This window comes from Bemisia tabaci, chromosome 9 (genome assembly GCF_918797505.1).
Source record: "Bemisia tabaci chromosome 9, PGI_BMITA_v3".
NCBI classification, from domain to species: Eukaryota; Metazoa; Arthropoda; class Insecta; order Hemiptera; family Aleyrodidae; genus Bemisia; species Bemisia tabaci.
Window position 1 is genome coordinate 10073976 of NC_092801.1, and position 15257 is coordinate 10089232.

Genomic DNA, 15257 nt, shown 5'->3' on the forward strand with positions numbered 1-15257 from the left:
GTTCAATATTAACCGAGATAACGCACTTTGAGAAGATCGGTTTATGACGTCATCGACCGAGGTGGCGACACCCTCAGTATTTTCCAACCTGCTCTCATCCGAGTTTCACGTTGAGTGACTAGTGAAAATGTGAGCCTCCCTGAAAAATGAAAGCCAAGTGGAAAAAACCAAGGGTGTCACTATCGCGGTGGATGACGGCAACAACCGAATTCTTCAAATCTCAATATCTCCATTAATATAGAGCATAAAAAGCTGCTGCTTAAACAGCTCTCATTATTTTTAGCCCATCTACAAGAATCAAGAATCAAAACACGAGTTTGACACCAGCGCGACGGACTCATTAGGAACTAAAATTTCTGGCTTATCTGTAAAATCACTTATGTGCATGGGAAACTACTGGCACAAGCTTCATTGATAAACTGAGCCAGAAATTCCAAAACATTGTAATCTTCCGTCGCATTCCTAAGGCGCAATAATAACACTATTTGAACTCTCCGGAATGCGTGAGGTATCACGCCGCATTTGAGGGCGTTTTCAAAACAGCCAAGTTCCGCTATCCAGATTATCGTTTTGCATAGTTCATATTTTTTTTTTATTTTTTCCGTACCACTTGTTTATTTTTAATCCTCGTATAAAAACCACCCATTTGCTAATTACAATTATAGCTGGAGCGCACTTCAGCTATGCATGCACCACTGCAAAAGTGTCAAAGGAAATCGACAAGCCCAGCGTGCATACAGGCTATTGCCATTGTAATCTTCCGTCACATTCTTACGGCGCAATGATACAACTATTTGAACTCTCCGGAATGCGTGAGGTATCACGCCGAATTTGAAGGCGTTTTCAAAACAGCCAAGTTCCGCTATCCGGAATATCGTTTTGCAAAGTTCCTATTATTCTGTTTTATTTCCTACATTGTTTGTTTTCAATCATCCTATAAAAACTACTCATTTGCTGAATACACTTCTGGCTGGAGCGCGTTTTAGCTATGCATTCACCACTGCAAAAATGTCAAAGGAAATCGACAAACCCAGCGTGCATGGAGGCTATTTCGATTGTAATCTTCCGTCGCATTTCTAAGGCGCAATGATACAACTATTTGAACTCTCCGGAATGCGTGAGGTATCACGCCGCATTTGAAGGCGTTTTCAAAACAGCCAAGTTCCGCTATCCGGATTATCGTTTTGCATAGTTCATATTCTTTTGTTATATTCCGTACCACTTGTTTATTTTTAATCCTCGTATAAAAACCACCCATTTGCTAAATACAATTCTAGCTGGAGCGCATTTCAGCTTTGCATTCACCACTGCAAAAGTGTCAAAGGAAATCGACAAGCCCAGCGTGCATGGAGGCTATTTCAATTGAGGTCATCGCACCAAGAACAGCCTATAACTTGAATTGAAACCGCGTTTTGAGAAAAACACATTTAAAGTTTTGTTTTTGATGTACTGCGCAGACTTTTCTATGCAGGTACCCTGTTTTGGTGTTTTTGGGTGACCTAACCCTGCTATTGAAGGATACCGGGTAGATTATGCGATACATTTTGGGTTTGCATTCTAATATATTTAATTTAAAAAAGCGGTTTATAGGTCCCAATCAGTCCCACCCAACAGTCATTTTGGTGGCAATATGAAGTATAAATCATTCTAATCGCGCATGTTTAACGCAAAATGAAAGAATATCGATAGTGAGTAAAGTTAGGAGTAAATAGCGCCTTATAGGCCCTTAAGTTTATAGGCCCGCTTATAGGTCGTTCTTGCACCCTTCGATCCAGTGGCCTGACTTAACTCGGGAAAAAAAGGTTTTTCGACCTCGTGCTGTTACCTATCTATATTCTATCGCTACCACAGCATAGTCCAAGGTACGTAGAATCCGAAAAGCAGATGGGCGTAATAACGACCTATACGCCTAAAGGCTGTTCTTGGTGCGGTGTCCTCGATTGCAAAACGTAGTTCATTTGAGCAAACCAACGACACAGCGCTGAAAATGTTTCATGACATCACTAGTTTCCTCGCGATGATTAGATAGAATCGGGTATTCTACCAATTTAAGGGAAATGAACAAAATGAACATTCGGGTGTTGTTAACGTTTCTGTTGTACGTAACTTCCTACTAAAGTTACTCCGATTAAATATTAAATTAGAAAGAGTTTGGTTACAGGAACCATAGGCTACACTTACTAGAGCCAAAAGTATGATTGCATTAACCGAATAAAGAGGGACAGTTTTGAAAGGCGGAGTACAGTTCATAACACTGAGGTTCTTTTCTCAGCGTAAATAAGAAATCAGCGCTCATCGTACACATTTAAATAAATTAATCCAGATTAATATGTTCCCCGTGTTTTGCATAAACTTTTGATGAGGATATATGTCTCAGGGCTTGAAAGCCAGACAGGGTAATTACCTTGTCTGATGGTCCAGTTTAATGAATTCCACTAATAATAATTATTTCTTTCTGACAGGAACTAAACGGCTACGCATGCTCTCGACAGCAGAAGACATCAGAGCTCGTCTTTAACTTAATTCAAGGCACCGTAAAGATGGGAATGAACGAAACAAGAATAATAGACAATTTCCCGACGCTATTGTTCTTTTGTGGACGGAAGAAAAGCACTCAGACGAAATCAAGTGGACAATATCAACCAATACGTTTACGCATTGTCTACTGACTCTTTGAAAGATTGTGTGTTTTTCGAGTGGATAACTATAGACGCTATAAGTGGCGACGTCATCATAGACTCTATTAGTGCCACGTCACAGTCGGTATCGATTGTATCGAACTGGATCCAAACAATCAAACATAACCTTACTATTCAATATGAAACTAAAGAATTTCAGAGATAATTCGCCCAGTTTGAGAAAAAAGTTGTGTTAGAGACAGCTCTTTTAATCGCGGAACGTTCCCGCATTGTTAAGTTGACGGGATAAAGCAGTTTCAGAAAGGTGAAAATACCCACGAGGGCCACCATGATTTAGGCCACTCCTAGGCCACTCCAGTTTCTTGGCTTTTGACAGTGAAATTCTGGGAGGGAGGTGTCAAGATGAGGTTATGTTTGATTGTTTGGATCCAGTTCGATACAATCGATACCGACTGTGACGTGGCACTAATAGCGTCTATAGGGATTCTCCATTATATCGAATTGGATCCAAACAATAACATCGGCATAACCTCTTTCAATGCTACCAATGCGAAAAGATCGATATATATCGCTTTTCTATGACGTGGCACTAATAGCGTCTATTAGCACTCCCCGAAACGCTTTGTTGACTAGGTGGCAGAATTGAAGGCAAATTTCAAGTAGACGACATCTGCCGATAGGTAAAAGCATTGCCTAGGGGTGCTATTGAAGTTTGTGAGGCGCGATGAATGGGTACTTTACGTATGTATTCGCACCCCCCGTTAAAGTGGTTGCCTATTCGAAGAAATTGAGGGCGAAACGTTTGTTGTTTAGGTGGCAGAATTAAAGGCGAATCTTAGGGAAACGACATCTGCTGAAAGATAAACGCATAGCCTAGGGGTGCTATTAAAGTTTGTGAGGCGCGATAAATGGGAACTTTTCGAAAATATTCGCACCATCCGGTAATGTAGTTGCATGTGCGAAGAGATTGAAGGCGAACTGACTTAATCGTCTACGAAATCACAGAATCTGGAAACCTTTTGAAAGACTTCAATCTAATCGACGTACAAATGGATCCATTCAACTACGCAAACACTGGTAAAAAAAACCTCTTGGACCAATGCCGCATTGCATTGACTTAAGAGTGCAGTTTCTTGTCGCCGGATTTAAGAGTCTTGAACTCTTGTTTCAAGCGGATTTTGCATTGATTCAAGCGGATTTTGCATTGAAACAAGAGTCCAGACTCTTAAATCCGGCGACAAGAAACTGCACTCTTGAACCAAGAGGTTTTTTTTATCAGTGGATCACAGAAAATGAACGCGCAGAAATGATAATAGCAGGGTTGCCATAAATTCTTCATCGTCGAATTCCCTGACTTTTTCTGACTATTCTTGCTTTTCCTTGACTCCAAAGTTTTTGATTCCCTCACTCTCCCTGATTTTCTTATATAACTTCCGATTTTTCCCCTCTAAATTACACTCACTTCTGCTATACGCACCCCGCAAAATTCCTTGACTTTTCATGTGATTTCCCTGAATTTTCCTGGTCTCCGCAAATTCCCTGACTTTTCCGGTTTTCCAGATCCCCGGTAATGTTGTAATAGTGACGTGTACTCACTTGAAAATGTTCTGCTTCGTTAACTCTCTGCTCCACGAGTAATCCACCCTGTAAACAAAAATTTCAAAAGTGAGTCAAAAAGTCAAAGAAAACTTATAAAAATTAGTGATTTCCTATAATTGGTATATCAGAAAGGAACCAACGCACGTCAAGTTGAAACTGAGAAAACGATCAGGTTTTAAGTTTTATTCCTCCATAAGACTCATTGTAGACAGTAAACTTCATCCCCTCTTTTCACGAACTAAAATTGCATTTTAAGACTTTGAATTTTTGGCAGGAGGGATACAACTAGAGGAACTTAAAAACGCTCTTAACTTAATTTTTGTCGAAAATGTGGGTTGGTTCCTTTCTGATGCCAATTTTCAGCGCTTATTCTATCCATGGTCTTAAAAATATCAATATCTAAAGTTAAATCGGGGGTTTTGAGGGTCTCTTTTCAGAGTTTCTTGCCCTGAAAAATGCAAGACCCTCCTTCAAACCCGTTGCATAGTCTTCATTTGAGATATCGATATCTTTGAAGCATGGGTGGATTAAGCGCCAACAATTGTAGGGACTAGCCATTTTACATAAGTTGTGGTGCATTAATGTTGCCAAATTTCTAAAAAAAACATTGATTTCCCAAAAAAAATTGAATTGAGTGTAGCTCAGCCAGCGGGCATTTTTCGAAAAAAAAACTTCGTAAAAGGAAAATATCTTATTTTTAGTAAAGAATACGCTCCTATTGTTGGGCAGTCTAACCTTTGATAGCCCCTTTTTGGTGCTCTAAAAAAAAACGTTGCCATTCTTGACAAAAAAGGACTTTCGATCCCAGCAAAGCCCCCCCCCCCCCCCCCTCCTCACGGGCTTTGTGGGCCACTCCGTTGAATGATTGAGAGTGGTGACAAAACAAGTTTCATGGTTCTTACGACCCCAAACCATTTTCTCGGATCGTGCTAAGGAAAAACGCCGTATGAGCCTTCAGAAGTTGCCGAATTTCCTTTGACAAATTATGGATTTTCAGGCAGATCTGTGAATATTTTTATACGATTTTCTTAACAAAATTTTAACTGAGATCAAACCTAAATTATCTGATAATTCAAAGAACAAAAATTCATACTACTCCTCGAAAATAAACATTTTATCGGAGGAAGTTTCGAAACGCCGAATGTTCTTACGGCGTTTTTCCTTGGCGCGGCAGTATAGGATGTGGTTTCAATCGGCTTGAGCGGGCTTCGGGCTAGTTCAGATAGGTTATGTATATTTTTCATCTCTGCATGAAAAAAGCTGGTAACGAGCTCATGTCCAAACTACCGATCATTCACAGAGTTTGTAAACAATGTTTTGAGCCCGGGAAATAAGGATTTTAACACTAGATTATCTCTTTAGCGACGCTTGCCTCCGCTTCATAGACGAGCTGAAAACGAAAACGGGCAACCGATTCGAGCTTTGTTGTCATGTTACAATGTTAATATCAGGGCTTCTACTAAAACAGGCTGATCTAAAATATGTACTTTAACAGTACTTTTTCAGTACCTTATCCAGAAATTCAGTACCTCCTCCAACAGAAAAATTTCGTACTTTTTCAATAGGTACCTCCATTTGACGAAATTCGAAAAATTTCAAAAATTTGAAATTGCGACAAAAGTGACATAAAATTAAGAAAATCCCGGACCTTTTTGCGGAATTTCCGTACTTTTTTAGTACTTCCCGACCGCCCTTAAAAACATCAGTACTATTTCCGGACTTGTAGACACCCTGAATATATTTACTTTAACTATTTTTAGGGAGGAAGCGAATGAAACACAAACACGAAGGGAGCTTTAAAAGGGCCAAGGGGTCTGGCCCTACCGTTTGGATTTACCCGTACAGCCTCAAAATTAAAAGAAAATGTTCGTTTCTCAAACTACTGACTCCGACTCGTCATGATCCCAATTTAGTTTGATATTTCTCGGTATCTCTTTGGTGGCTAATACCTTGTAGAGCGTTTCTCTAAGCAGAGACATCAATTCCTTGTTGCTCGATGATTTTGATTCAGGGTTGCCAGGATTTCTTCACCTTCAAATTCCCTGACTTTATCTGACACTCGAACACAAGTTCATATTTGATTTTTTTTCCTTTAGATTACACCCGCTACTGCAGACGCTACATACATTAAATTCCCTGACATTTTATGTCAAGTCCCTGACTTTTCCCGGTTGTGCCGCAAATTCCTGGACATTCCCAGTTTTCCAGATCGCCGCAACCATAGGATTTAGACTTTTTTCGTATTAAACCTTCTTCCCGACGGACACAGAGAGAGGATGAAAATCTTACAGCTCGGCAAAATTAAACTCAGCGCAGAACTTTAAAGAATCAAAATTCTTAAAAATTGTATTTACTAAAATGAACGCCAACCACTCCAACGGTGACACCCTTCACTGAAAAACACACACATTGGATCTAGAGTCCAGACTCTTGAAAACATTGACAAGAAAAAGGACTCTTGATTCAATCAGATTTAAGCTTGAATCAAAAGGAAATCCGCTCAAATCAAGAGGCTTGGTTTTTGATTTAAGCTTAAATCTGATTGAATCAAGAGTATTTTTTCTTGGCGATGTTTATAAAAGTCTGGACTCCAGATCCAATGTGGTTTTTTTTTTTTTTCCGGTGCGAGTTTCGGCCTTCTTGGACCAATCCTCAACGCAGCGCAGCCAGGGTGTCTAGTAAAACAGGCTGGTCAAAAATCAGTACTTTTACGGCACTTTTTAAGTACATTTCTAAGAAATTTACAACTTCTTCAGTATCTCCATTTGACGAGATTCGGAAAATTTCAAAATTTTGAATTTCTCACTCAAATTACGACAAAAATGACAAAAAAATGAAGAAAATTCCGGACCTTCTTGCGGAATTTTTGCACTTTTTCAGTGCTTCCGGACCGCCCTTAAAAAATCAGAATTATTTCCGGACTTTCCGGGAATTCTGGACTTGTAGACACACTGGAAAAAACAACACGTTGAATCTGGAGTCCAGATTCTTAAAAACAGCGACAAGAAAAAATACCCTTGATTCAATCAGATTTAAGCTTGAATCAAGAACCCAGCCTCTTGATTTGAGCGGATTTACTTTTGATTCAAGCTTAAATCTGATTGAATCAAGAGTATTTTTTCTTGTCAATGTTTTTAAGAGTCTGGACTCTAGATCCAATGCGGTTTTTGTTTTCCAATGCACCCTGGCAGCAGTGATTTATAATGCACGTTAACTAAAACATTCCAACATTCTGTCTTTTCTTTCGGCTGAAACTGGATTTTATTTCAGAGCTGGCAACTCATGAGCGGCCCGGAACACTTTAAACCAAGTGTAAATTAGCATGTGATGAGGTTGCTCTTTGGAGGCTTAGCAAATTGCTGGATCGCTGTCAGATGCCACCGACTTAAATAGTGGCATGAGTTGCCTGGTCACCCGACCTTTAGCGGCATCGTTCGGTTCGGGTCTTGTGGCGTATCTTTGTGTTAAATGAAGAAAGTCATACCTACTGATGCTGGAAATGGAATGAGAAGATTAAACCGATAGGGATCAGCAAACCAATCGCATCTACCTTTAAAATTCTGAAAGTTCCGGGGAAAAACTCAGAAATACGCCCACACTTTGTTCCGAAGTTCGTATTTGATAAAAAAAATCATCAAAATTGATCAAAAAATTCGTTTTTATTTTTTTTTCCCCCAAGCAAGTTTTTTACCAAATTATCGCAAGCATCTAAACACAGGCACCAATATCTCCATCTCGATTTTTTCGGTACGAAAGACCCTATTCCCTAGGGAAGATTTTAAATTTCAAAGATACTTCAAAACTGCACGTACAATCAGCACGCTACGATTTTATCACATTCCACGGATTCCCGCGAGGAATCTTAAGAAACCACGAATGGACAACGCTGCGACAGCTTGTCAGATCTCACGAAATTCGGCCATTCCTACTCAGGATCCAACGAAAATTCATCGGATTCTATACCGATCGCGAAACGCGGCTTGCGGTTGATATAATAGCAGTGTGTATTTGTATCTCGCGGTAATTACCAATCATCGGCCCTGGAATCGGATCCCGTGCGTTTACCCATCCCTTGCGACGTTGCCAAACCCGCTCGAGCTAACATGAGACGTCTTGAAAAATTTCGGAAGTTGCCAAATTTCCCCCGACAAAAATCCATCAGCAGAAGCACACTGAAAAAAAATCTCGGTGTATTTACTAAAAATAGGGTAAAATTATCAAGAATTCAGGGTTCTATTTGATCCCGGTTTTTTCTTCGTAAAATTACCATTTGTAGAATTGGTAATTTTACAGAGAAATTCGGTAAAATTATTGAACTTTCTCGGCAATATTTTACTGGACCTTGGTAAAAACGCCAATATCTTTTATCGACTGTGGTAGAATTACCGAGATAAAATGGGAAAGTTACCGGGAATTGATTACCAATAAAAGTGGTATTCTTACCTACAAAAAAACTAGTAAAAATGCCGGTTTTTAGGTAAGATTACCAGTCTGTCTGGGTAAAACTACCAATCATTGGTAAAAAAGTGAGATGATAAAGGTACCAACGGACCTTGGTAAAAACGCCGAGAATTTTTTTTCAGTGCAGCTACGGATGTTTTTCCTCGAGGTGTTTCGATACTCTGGATTAAATGGACGGAGTCAAACAGAAATGAACCTAGCCACATCGGAATCGAACCGAGAAAAAGAGGTTTAAAGTTTGGCTCCTGCATAAGACTCTATGTAAAAGATAAACTTCAAGTTCAATTTCTGCAAAATTTGCTCCAGCCAAAACTTCGAATTTTTGGCGATAGATAGTAGAGCAGTGGTTAAGTTCAAAACCACGCATAACTCGATTTTTTCCAAAATGTGGGTTGGTTCCATTCTGCTTAACTCAGTCCAAATGTCGAAATGAAATTATGTGAAAATACTATAGGACAATATGCATGGATTCTCAGGGAAATTCTATGTTCAACAATGGAAATTTGGCAACGATCGGACATTCATAGGGCGTTTCAATATTCATTAGGTGGATTTTTTCGGACGATCCGGCGCCAAGTGTGTGGCGCCAACCACGGTTGCCAGTTCGAAAAACAAAATTCGAATAATTGCACCGATGAAACGCATGAGTTCTTATATAGGAAGAGGACTGGCATGTCTGTGACTCTATGATTGGTTCATACACTGAAAAAAAAGTTACGGGCTAAATAGACGTTCCATCCGTTCTGGGCTCAGAGGCCGAAAGTTCCGGCTGCTGGAGCCGTGGTTACAATTGATCCGGGTGCTACGCCCGGAACTTTCGGCATCGAGTTTTTTCAGAGGCCGAAAGTTCCGGGTGCTGGAGCCGTGGTTACGATTGATCCGGGTGCTACGCCCGGAACTTTCGGCATCGAGTTTTTTCAGAGACCGAAAGTTCCGGAAACTGGAGCCATGGTAACGATTGCTCCGGGTGCTACGCCCGGAACTTTCGGCATCGAGTTTTTTCAGAGGCCGAAAGTTCCGGAAACTGGAGCCATGGTTACGATTGCTCCGGGTGCTACGCCCGGAACTTTCGGCATCGAGTTTTTTGTAGAACGGCATTTTGTCAGAGAAAAATTAAAAAAGTGTTGAATGGAGATGATGCGTTTTCCCTAAAGGAAGAACACCGTATGAGCATATGAGAGTTGCCAAATTTCTCCCAGTAAAATGTTAATTTTTGAGGAGAATTATGAACATTTTCCCTTGAAATTTTCAGGTACCATTGATTAAATTTTGATAGAAATCCTGTAAAAAATCGGTAGGAAAAGATCCAAAAGCTTCCCAGGAATTTCGTACTGTACCGGAGGAAATTTGGCAACGTCTGAAGGCTCATACGGCGTTTTTCCTCAGCACGGCAGACTAGCGGACCGATCGAAGAGCTACAAACTTTTCTCTATTAAAAGGAGTGGAATGGCAATACTCTCCCTACATGCGTACTAGAGTACCTGTATAGCGAGAGTATGGACAAATGTGAGACTCCGAAAATCCATCAGGCTTTCACCGATGCTTCTGCGAATAGAGTTAGGGCCCAGAAATGCAGCCAACCAATGAATTTCAATTATCCAGAACGATTTACTGATACTATTGTTACGAACCGTCGTTTATTAAGCACGTGATTGACTCAGTTTTTGCATTTTACTCATTTTTGCGGAAGAACGCTCATTTCTGTACATTCTCGACCATCTTGGTTAGAATTAGAATCTGCAGACTGACGGTAAAATTTTGTGTGGTAGAAGTTGATTAGAGGAATGGCTGCACTTTTGGGCCCAAAGACCTCCTTCAAGCGATCTGTCCATACTCTCGCTGTAAAGGTACTCTACTCTCCCTACATGCGTACTCTAATAACGGAGAAAGTAAGTTTTCGGTCGAACTGGCAACACTGTGAAGCCCCACGAGCGGTGCGCGTGTCGCGCACGCTTCATTTGCATCGGCGAAGGATGCGCAGAACGCCATGCGCGGGGCCTAATCTCTCCGCTGAATCGCCCTGCTCTGCTTCGGAGCGAGGTGAAAGAAACCGAAGAGCAAATTGAAGCATGTAAGAGAGAAACTCCGCAAAATCTCTTCATAACGAAATTCTTAAGGTGACATTTCGACGGTGTAAGTCCGCAGCCCCGTATCTCGGTTTGCGACGTCGCAAACTTCCTGTCATACTTAATTTTTTAAATGAAAAACCACTCAACAGCAATGGAGATGTTGCATGTGTGAGGAATTTGCGATTTGACTGTTGATTCTTATGTAAAAGTTTGCGAGGAACACGATGGTGCCACTAGTTTTCTCTGAAATCAACTCCCAAGCTCAAAAAAAGATCTCACGTTGAGGCCAAGATGTAGGGGATATCCCACGCTATCCGGAGAGTCCACCTCTACATCAAGACAAACTCTCCATGCAAAGATAGGGAGCAAATACATTAGCAGGGTTGCCGTGTTTTCAGTTTTGGAGTCCCCAAAGGAAGTGGCAGCCCTGTCAATGTATTTGCTCCTTTTTTTTTGCATGGAGAGTTTGTCTTGATGTAGAGGTGGACTCTCAGGATAGCGTGGGATATCCCCTCCATTTTGGCCTCAACTTGAGAGCTTTTTTTGAGCTTGGGAGATGATTTCAGATACAACCAGTGGGACCATCGTGTTTCTCGCAAACTTTTACATACGAATCAACGGTCAAATCACAAATCCCTCAAACATGCAACATCTCCATTCCTGATTTTTGCACGAGATTAGAAGCAGAATTGGTAAAATTTTCAGTCAGAAATGCCGAAAATTCTCCTTGCAAAAATACAATTTGCGAGAGGCACGTTAGGAAAATTGCTATGTAGTTCAGTTAATTCGGAGTTAATTTTACATTGAGTCAAAGGATCGCATTTAACGAAATTTTAATAAATAATATATATAAATAAATAAATTCCTCACACATGCAACATCTCCACTCTTAAAGCTGCCTGCCGTGATTGATCTTCTCAGTGCCGAGAAAATTCTGGGAAAATTTAAAGGAATGATGTCGATTCGTTCTTCTTTAAAAAAAGAAAATAGGAGCGGAGATTTTCAAACACCAGGGACGAGATATGTGGTTGCGGACTTGCACCGTCGATTTACGAATCTATATTTTTCAATGGGGAAAACAGTGGAGATGAAATAATGTTAAGGGTGTAGGGCTGTAGGGAGGGAATTTCTCTCCATGAATTTTGAAAATTTTCAAAAATGGAATGAATATAGAAATGATGGACACAGACTGGTAATTTTTAGCAACTTTAAAATTTCCCTCCCCACAGAAATTCTAAGATGGCACCTAGTGTTAGGATTAGAAGACTATTCGGATCAGGGTGTATGATAAAGAAATATGTTATGATCAAAAATTTATGATGAAACTTTCGATATCTGAACAATTGACAACTAACATATACACACACCTCCAATTCCCAGGTCTGATTCATTCTTAATCAAGTTACTTCTAAAATTTTTCTCTCTTTTGGAGAAATCACCCAATTCATGACGAATTCACGGTGTTTTGTAGGTTTTCGTCATTTTAAAAAAAGGATTTGTGCCCTGCTTATTATCATTTTATGCTTCAAACGGAAATTCTAGAAATCATATAAGCCATGTTGTTAAATAGTGTGTGGTATTCCTCATTGTCGAAAAAACCTAAATTTTTTTGCTTCGCAAGCTTGTACTTTGGAAATTTTCCCAAAATTTCGATCTCAACCGCATGAAGAAATCCCATAATCGGCCACTAAATTCTCGTTAGATGAGAAAACCTTTACACAGCCTGAAAGACGCCTGATTCCGCTGACGAGGGTGACTACGAGACGCGACGGTAAAATTAATTCTTGGATACAACTATTCGTATTCGAGAGCCGTTAAAGATGCATACGCGAAAAAATGAAGGCGTTTTTAATTGACGCTTTGATACAACTATTCGTACTCGAGAGCCGTCAAAGATGCATACGCGAAAAAATGAAGGCGTTTTAATTGACGCTTTGATACAACTATTCGTACTCGAGAGCCGTCAAAGATGCATACGCGAAAAAATGAAGGCGTTTTAATTGACGCTTTGATACACCTATTCGTACTCGAGAGCCGTCAAAGATGCATACGCGAAAAAATGAAGGCGTTTTAATTGACGCTTTGATACAACTATTCGTACTCGAGAGCCGTCAAAGATGCATACGCGAAAAAATGAAGGCGTTTTAATTGACGCTTTGATACACCTATTCGTACTCGAGAGCCGTCAAAGATGCATACGCGAAAAAATGAAGGCGTTTTAATTGACGCTTTGATACACCTATTCGTACTCGAGAGCCGTCAAAGATGCATACGCGAAAAAATGAAGGCGTTTTAATTGACGCTTTGATACACCTATTCGTACTCGAGAGCCGTCAAAGATGCATACGCGAAAAAATGAAGGCGTTTTAATTGACGCTTTGATACAACTTTTCGTACTCGAGAGCCGTCAAAAATGCATACGCGAAAAAATGAAGGCGTTTTAATTGACGCTTTGATACACCTATTCGTACTCGAGAGCCGTCAAAGATGCATACGCGAAAAAATGAAGGCGTTTTAATTGACGCTTTGATACAACTTTTCGTACTCGAGAGCCGTCAAAAATGCATACGCGAAAAAATGAAGGCGTTTTTACTTGACGCTTTGATACAACTATTCGTACTCGAGAGCCGTCAAAGATGCATACGCGAAAAAATGAAGGCGTTTTAATTGACGCTTTGATACAACTATTCGTACTCGAGAGCCGTCAAAAATGCAGACGCGAAAAAATGAAGGCGTTTTTACTTGACGCTTTGATACAACTATTCGTACTCGAGAGCCGTCAAAAATGCATACGCGAAAAAATGAAGGCGTTTGTACTTAGCGCTTTGATACAACTATTCGTACACGAGAGTCGTCAAAAATGCATACGCGAAAAAATGAAGGCGTTTTTACTTTTCTTGCCCTAAACAATGATCCGGAAGGCCAGCCGTTTTAAACCTCTGCGGGACGATCGTGCATCTTGATGAATCGAGTCGTAATCGTTGAGTAATTCATTATGTGGATATCATGATTATGATCGGGAAAAATTTGATTGCGTGCTCGGGAAACTAAGGAACTTCTAAACTCAAAATACTCAGTATTGAGATAGGTGCGACTTCTGCTGCTTCCCACTGCTTAAAGAAATTTTTTGCAGAACTTACGACACAAACGAGCCGAAATGTGTCATCCTCTTTTAGCAAAATAAGAACTTAATTCAATGCAAAAATGGAAAAAAACGCCGTGTGAGCAATCAAATGTTGCAAAATTTCCTCTCAGGAAATATTAGTGTTTGAGGATAATCAGAAATATTTTCCCTTGAAATTTTCAGAACTTTCGGATCGGATTATGAACAAAATTCTCTGGAAAATCGAAGGAAAAACATTCGCGATTTTCCCGAAAATTCGTGATTTGCCACAGGAAATTTGGCGATGGATCATGCAACGTTTTCCCTTAGCACGGCAGTATTTAACCTAAGCTCTGTTTCTTTATTTTACTAAAAAATACAACCTTAAATATTCTTACGCATAGCTCATGGTTACATGTTTTGACCTCACGCTAATCATTAAATCATTGAAACAATGCCAATAACAGAGACCATTCTAATAATTATGAGGAACGCGTTAAACCATGGTAATAAGTGATATCTTATATTTTTGGACATATAAATTATTATCATGGTAACATTTTTTAAAACGCAGATGTAAAGATTAGGAAAACTTTGGATCACAGATATATATGAAAATAAAACTCAATTTGAAGCGAGGTAGAGGCCATGAAATCAATTTATAACACGTGTTACAGTCACTTTAACTGCTTGTAATTAATGGATACAATTAATTAATCAATTGTCAATTATCAATCAATATTATAATCACTTATCAATTGATTAAAGCCCCAATGGCATGCAGTCTGATTCACTGCTTAATATAAATCAATTTCGTGACCTTTGTCTGCCTCACATTGTGGTTTGCTTTCATGTATTCCATTATATACTTTTTTGGCTTCTTCACCCACACTGAAAAATAAATGCTACTGTGATTTTTATTTGTCTGTCTAGAAATGATTTCATCGGTAAAAAACTGAAAATGTCAATACAGAGGGGAAAAGCTCCTATGAGCACAATTTTCCCTCAAAGAGATACGCTGTTTGATGCAACACCAGTAACGAATCACAAAAATACCAAACAGCGTATCACCTTGAGGGGGAATTGTACTCATGTAAGCTTTTTCCCTCTGTATTGAAATTTCAGCCTCATGCTGATTTTTAACGCTCGTTGGCTAAACAATTCCAACATACTGTCTTACGACCCGTGCTATCAGTTTGGGAGAAATGATTTCCGGTTTCATTCTGGTTATAAAGGTTCTGGTGATGAGCGAAAGTTAAGAACTTGTAAGCACTTACTGAATTTTTTTGGAGTGTATGTAACAATACCAGCCCTCTAACTTTTGGAAGATTACAAATTGATAGTCAAACTATCAAACTACGCATCGACATTTGCAATGTTGAAAAT

General features: G+C 39.7%; 1 long non-coding RNA gene across 1 annotated transcript in view; it reads right to left on the minus strand.

The window, feature by feature from the left end:
• Positions 1 to 3993: 3993 nt before the first annotated feature.
• The window catches only part of LOC140225513 (uncharacterized), a 59431-nt gene continuing 48167 nt past the window's right edge, over positions 3994 to 15257 (minus strand). The window contains exon 3 of the long non-coding RNA XR_011900577.1: positions 3994 to 4283. This is a non-coding gene — a long non-coding RNA (uncharacterized lncRNA). The remainder of the gene's footprint in view (positions 4284 to 15257) is intronic.